This window comes from Stenella coeruleoalba (genome assembly GCF_951394435.1).
Source record: "Stenella coeruleoalba genome assembly, chromosome: 11".
NCBI classification, from domain to species: domain Eukaryota; kingdom Metazoa; phylum Chordata; class Mammalia; order Artiodactyla; family Delphinidae; genus Stenella; species Stenella coeruleoalba.
Genome location: NC_137157.1, coordinates 6,271,664 through 6,277,657, shown reverse-complemented (window position 1 = coordinate 6,277,657; position 5,994 = coordinate 6,271,664). Strand labels below are relative to the sequence as shown.

General features: G+C 52.7%; 1 pseudogene across 1 annotated transcript; it reads right to left on the bottom strand.

The window, feature by feature from the left end:
- Positions 1 to 981: 981 nt before the first annotated feature.
- On the bottom strand, positions 982 to 1,572 carry LOC307193924 (mitochondrial import inner membrane translocase subunit TIM14-like; annotated as a pseudogene). The gene is made up of 2 exons: positions 1,493 to 1,572; positions 982 to 1,274 (listed from the first exon to the last, which is right to left on the bottom strand). The product of its transcript is annotated as a mitochondrial import inner membrane translocase subunit TIM14-like (transcript).
- Between the last annotated feature and the right edge of the window lie 4,422 nt (positions 1,573 to 5,994).

Below are 5,994 nucleotides of genomic sequence, written 5' to 3'. Positions count from 1 at the left end.
GACCGATCTGAGCTCAGGGGCCCTGTATGGCTGCCCAGGTTGCAGGCCCATGGAGCCCGCCCCTACTTTGTGCAGGATACCACCCTAAGATCTTAGCCGGAAGTCCCCTCGTTACATCCTCTCAAGGACCGTGCTTGGTGAGTAGTGTTATCTCATATTTCTTTTTAATGTGGTAAAATACACACAACATAACGTTTATTATACTAACCATTTTTAAGTGTACAGTTCAGTAGTGTGATAAAGTATATTCACATGGTTGCATAACCAATCTTTAGAACTCAATCATCTTGCAAACTGAAACTTTTCCCACTAAACACTAACTCCCCATTCCCCTCCCCCCAGCCCTGTTGACCACCATCTACTTTCTGTCTCTATGAATCTGACTACTTCAGGTGCCTCACAGAAGTGAAAACATTCAGAATTTGTCTTTTTGTGACTGGTTTATTTCACTTAGCATAATGTCCTCAAGTTTCATCCCTGTTGTAGCATGTGTCAGAATGCTTTTTCCTCTTTAAGGCTGAATAATACTCCATTGTATGTATTTATCATTTTGTTCATTCATTCATCAGTCAATGGACGTGTATTTGAGTTGTTCCCACCTTTTGGCCATTGTGAATAACTCTGAACATGGGTTCAAGAGTCTGCTTTCAATTTTTTTGGAGATATTCTCAGAAGTGGGCTTGCTGGATCCTATGATAACTCTGTGTTTCGTTTTTTGAGGGGTGTCTACACCATTTTAAGTTTTTTTTTTTTTCATTTTAAGTTTTGAGGCACTTTATTTTTAAAAAGCTGGTACTCAAGTACATAAGTGAATAAGAACTTAAAATTCATCATATGGGAATTCCCTGGTGGTCCAGTGGTTAGGACTCTGTGCTTACATTGACGAGGACCTGGGTTCGATCCCTGGTCGGGGAACTAAGATCCCCCAAGCTGCGTGGCTCGGCCTAAAAAAAGAAAAGTAAACTTCATCATACATTTATTTCATTTTTCAGTTTGACCTTCTAGTAAATCTTTAGCATCACTGATTTTGGGCTGCTATATAAAGAGATCCCCCCCTTGTCATGTGATTTAAAAGCATAGCTCGTTAATAAACATTTCTTATTTTTCCTTTATTGGCAGTAGGGCTTACACTAATTACCATGCTAATGCTGCCTCCCATTTTGTCATTTTGGGTTCAAACCCACCTCTGTAATAACCACCACAGAAGGCACATTTTGGTAGACTGAAAAACTTGAGGCTTCATGTGTTTCCTGGCTTGCAAAGCATAAGACAGCCTACAAGGGCTTCCCTGGTGGCGCAGTGGTTGGGAGTCCGCCTGCCGATGCAGGGGACACGGGTTCGTGCCCCGGTCCGGGAGGATCCCACGTGCCGCGGAGCGGCTGGGCCCGTGAGCCATGGCCGCTGAGCCTGCGCGTCCGGAGCCTGTGCTCCGCAACGGGAGAGGCCACAACAGTGAGAGACCGGCGTACCGAAAAAAAGAAAGCCTGCAAACTCTGCAGCAGCAATGGTCAGTCCAACTGCTACCACTGTACTGGCTGTGGCTCCCCTGGCTCCACCCCGAGCGAGGTTCATCCCAGCCCAGAGGCCTCAACCACCCTGGCTACAGCATTTCATACCCCCGCCAAGAGGGCACAAGGGTTCTAATCTGTCCACGTCCTCACCAATACTTATTTCCTATTGTTGGGTTTGTTTATTTATTTATTTAAATAGCAGGGATCCTAATGGGTGTGATATCCCCACTCTTTAATATGGTATCTGAAAAAAAAATGGAATCTGAGGCTTGAAGGCACTAATTAACTTGCCCAAGGCCGTGACGCCCATTACTATTATCAATCCAGCTGTGACTGGCACTGAATGACCTGCCTGACTCATGCTGCCTCCAAGGGCGGCTTGCCATTGTCAAGGTGCCAGCCAGAACCATTCAAGGATTTCGATGGAGCCCCAGCCCAGTTCCCTGAGGCCATGACGAACCTGCAATGGCGCCCAGCATTACTACAGAACCAGCACCAACCCACCACCCTGCTTAGGCTCAGGCCAGCCAGCTGGCCCTGCCCTGCAGGTACACAGACCTCTGCTCCCCCCACCTTACTGGGGTCCCTAGTACCCTCACCCCGGGCCCTTGCTGCGTGAGGCCAGAAGGCCAGAACCAAGATCCAGACCGAGCATCCGCTAGGGACTGAGGAAGGGACTGGACACTGGAGCCCAGCTCTGGTTCTGTCACACCCATTTCTGGCCCCAGGATGAGGGTGGGGGGAGGGGAGCTGCCTGGCCTGGGGCCAAAGGGGTAGAGTCCCTGTGGGCTCAGAAATGGGTGAAAAGGGGGCTTCCCCGGTGGCGCAGTGGTTAAGAATCCACCTGCCAGTGCAGGGGACACGGGTTCGAGCCCTGGTCCGGGAAGATCCCACATGCTGCGGAGCAACTAAGCCTGTGCGCCACAACTGCTGAGCCTGTGCTCTAGAGCCTGCGAGCCACAACTACTGAGCCTGTGAGCCAAAACTACTGAAGTCCGTGCACCTAGAGCCCGTGCTCCACAACAAGAAAAGGCACCGCAATGAGAAGCCCATGCGCCGCAACAAAGAGTAGCCCCTGCTCGCCGCAATCAGAGAAAGCCTGCGTGCAGCAACGAAGACCCAACACAGCCAAAAATAAAAATAAATTAATTTAAAAAAAAAAGAAATGGGTGAAAAGGGAATTCCCTGGTGGTCCAGTGGTTAGGACTCCATGCTCTCACTGCCGAGGGTCTGGGTTCAATCCCTGATTGGGGAACTAAGATCCCATAAATTGCACAGTATGGCCAAAAAAATAAAAGGGTGAGAACAGACCCTCTTGGGAAAACCCGTCAGGAATAGCATCTTTCTTGATACTGTGGTTGCCCAAGAGTGGGTTTGAGCTCTGTTTAGAAGGCAGCACCAGCATTAGAAAACAAACATTGTCATTATCATTTGAAAGATAATTACGGGGCCCTTACCCCAAGCTTGGCTTCAGTGGGACAAACACAGGTCCCTTGGGGGAGAGGGACCATTAGCGCATAAGCGAATAAGTACTTATGTACTATTTGTGGACAAGAAATACACACAGGCCCTGTGGGGCCAGTGATTTCTGACCTCTGCAACCTGTTCCGGCTTCCTCCATTTCACTCCTTTGTTTATAAGTTTCTCCTGTCACTTCCTCTTTCTCTCTTCCCTTTTTTTTTTTTTTTTTCCTCACTAGCATGGCTTGAGGGATCTTAGTTCCCCAACCAGGGATCGAACCCGTGTCCCCTGCAGTGGAAGCGCAGAGTCTTAACCACTGGACCACCAGGGAAGTCCCATCTCTCCTCCCTTTTTTTCAAAATCGGTGGTGAGTCTACTCTGGGCCAGGCCCCTTGTGGACTTGTCCTTCCCCTCACCCTCCGCCACGCTGCTCCCCACTCAGGCAGAAAACACAACCCCGAGCACCTTGGTTTCGCATCTCGTGCCTGTGTCCCAGGCCTGGCCCTGAATGCCCTGTGGTCCTGTCCAGAAGCCCGGGCTGCGGGGCCAGGGCCCAGGCTCCCCACCCAGCCCCCAAGCCAGGGCTGGCACAGGGTAGCTGAAAGAGGGGTAAATCCGCAAGCAGGTGGCGGGGGACACATGGCTGCTTCAGGCTTCAGCCTTGTCCCAGCTACACGCCCCAGGGGGCTCATGGACCCAGCAGAGGGAGGAGAGAATCCCCAGGGCTTTGAGGCTGAGAGGGAGTTCAGAGGTCAGAATGCCTGTCACCGCACAAAGTGGACGCACAGACAGCTTCTGGAAAGAGCCTTCCGTGCCCAGAGCCAGTGGGCGGGTGAGGGCAGCTCCTCAGAGAAAAGCCACCTGGGCTGGGGCGGCACTTCTGCAGGGCCCAGCTCTCTTCTGTGCCTACGGGAGCTCTCCCTTGGTCTTCATGCTGGGCTCCCCCCCACTGTACCCCAGCCGGGGTCAGGTGTTCAGGCCTTCCGCCAGGTAGCGCTGAGTAGGTGTTCAGTCAGTGATAGAGGAAGGAGCCGCCCCACCACAGGCTGTGGCTTTGGACGCCTAACCTGGGGTGCTGGTGCGGGTCTCTCCTCTTTCAAATGGAGTTACTAGTAGATAACGAACCAGCTTGGGGGATGGGCGCTGCGAGGACTAATGCAGGGGAGGATGTTGAGGACAGTCCAGGCACAGAGGGCGGTTTCTATCATTACTGTTGTTGTTATTGTTATCCAACATTAATGAAAAATAGGCCCTCAGGTGAGGATCACATGCTGTGTGTGTGTGTGTGTGTGTGTGTGTGTGTGTGTGTGTGTTCACCCACAGCAGGACCCAGGTTTGGAGAGTTGGGATGAGGGTCTGGAAGGGAAGGGACTAGAGTCTAGACCTTCTCTACCAGACAGATCTCAGATTCCTGGGGAATCTGCCCTTCCCTCCCTCCCCACCCCTGCAAAAGGGCCCCAGCACAGACACAGAAGCCCCCGAGGGAGACTGGGCTGATCTTCCCGAGACTCAGGGTCCTGCACGCCCCCCATGCCCAGTGCCCAGTGCGGCTCAGGAGTCGAGCCCTTGCAGACATTCTTGCCTCAGCCTCCTCCATATGGCCCAGGCGAGGGCCACTGAAGGATGGAGGGAGCTGGCAGGTGCCAGAGGGATTTGAGCCCAGGTCTGCGGGACTCTGCATCTGGGGCTCTTTCTTCCATAGTAGCTGGCGGCAGGGGGACTGTGGACAGACAGTTCTGTGAACTATGGAGGCTGAGAAGTGGGGATACAGGTAAGGGAGGCTCAGGGAACCCACTTATGGGGCCGACCAGGACCAGTCCCCTGCGTGTCCCCACTGCCTGCCTGTGTCTGCTCGTCTCTGTGCCCCATGGAAGGTGACCAGTAAGGACTGGGAAGAAAAGGCCTGAATCTTGATCCTTTTCTTCAGGTCTGAGCTCGGGTCTACAGGCTGCTTTCTGGGCCTCGGTTTCACATCCCGTAGTGTCTGTGCACGTGCCCTTGCAGCACTGTCACTGGAATTCAACAAACTGTGTAAGGCGCACGGACCCGAATTTATTTTATTTATTTATTTTTAAAAAATATTTATTTCTTTCTCCTTTCTTTCTTTCTCTCCCTCTCTCTCTCTCTTTCTCTCCCTCTCTCTCTCTCTCTGCACTGGGTCTTAGTCACGGCACCCAGGATCTTCATTGCTGCGGCATGCGGGTTTCTTAGTTGCAGCATGCCTGCAGGATCTAGTTACCCGACCAGGGATTGAACCTGGGCCCCCTGCATTGGGAATGTGGAGTCTTACCCACTGGACCACCAGGGAAGTCCGCGGACCCGAATGCAATATGCCCTCGTCCCTCCCTTCAGCCCAGTACACCACACGCTTTACCCCCACTCCCCGAAACTCTACTGCTGGCCGCTGTTTATAGACGGAGGGTGTGGGGAGGAAAACATCTGGAGGTGGCCAACAGGGAGGGCTGGTGTTGGTAAGGAGGTCATAGAAAATTTCCTGCCAATGAATTAAGCTACCCAGCCTCCCATGGGAACATGAGAACGGAAGCCCCGTTCACACCAGGGTCTCCACATCGTCCCTCTGTGGCCTTGGAGGCTGACACCGTTATCCCTGTCCAGCACAGACGGAACCTGAGGCTCATGGAGGCAAGGAGGCTGGCCCAGGCCCCGCAGTTCTCCTGGGGCCCACACGGACCTGGGCCACGTCCCATAGAAAATGTGCAAGGACATTCTGGCCCAGGCAGACATTTGGTCCTGAAAGGGCTGCACTAGGTTTCATTTCTTCCCTCAGATCCAACAATCCCACCCTCAAAGGCACTGGGGTGTCAGAGGACTCAGACCTCTACGCCATTGGCTGAATAGTTTTTCCCAGTTCCAACCACTCCTCTAGACGCTGAGTCCCCTGAGGGCAGGGGCTTTGGACACCCTCTGTTGTCCCCAGAGTCATGCTGCCCAGGGGAGATGCTAAGATTCCAGTTGGGAATGAACGAATGAGGGACCTTGAAGCTGGACGTCAGTCACACCT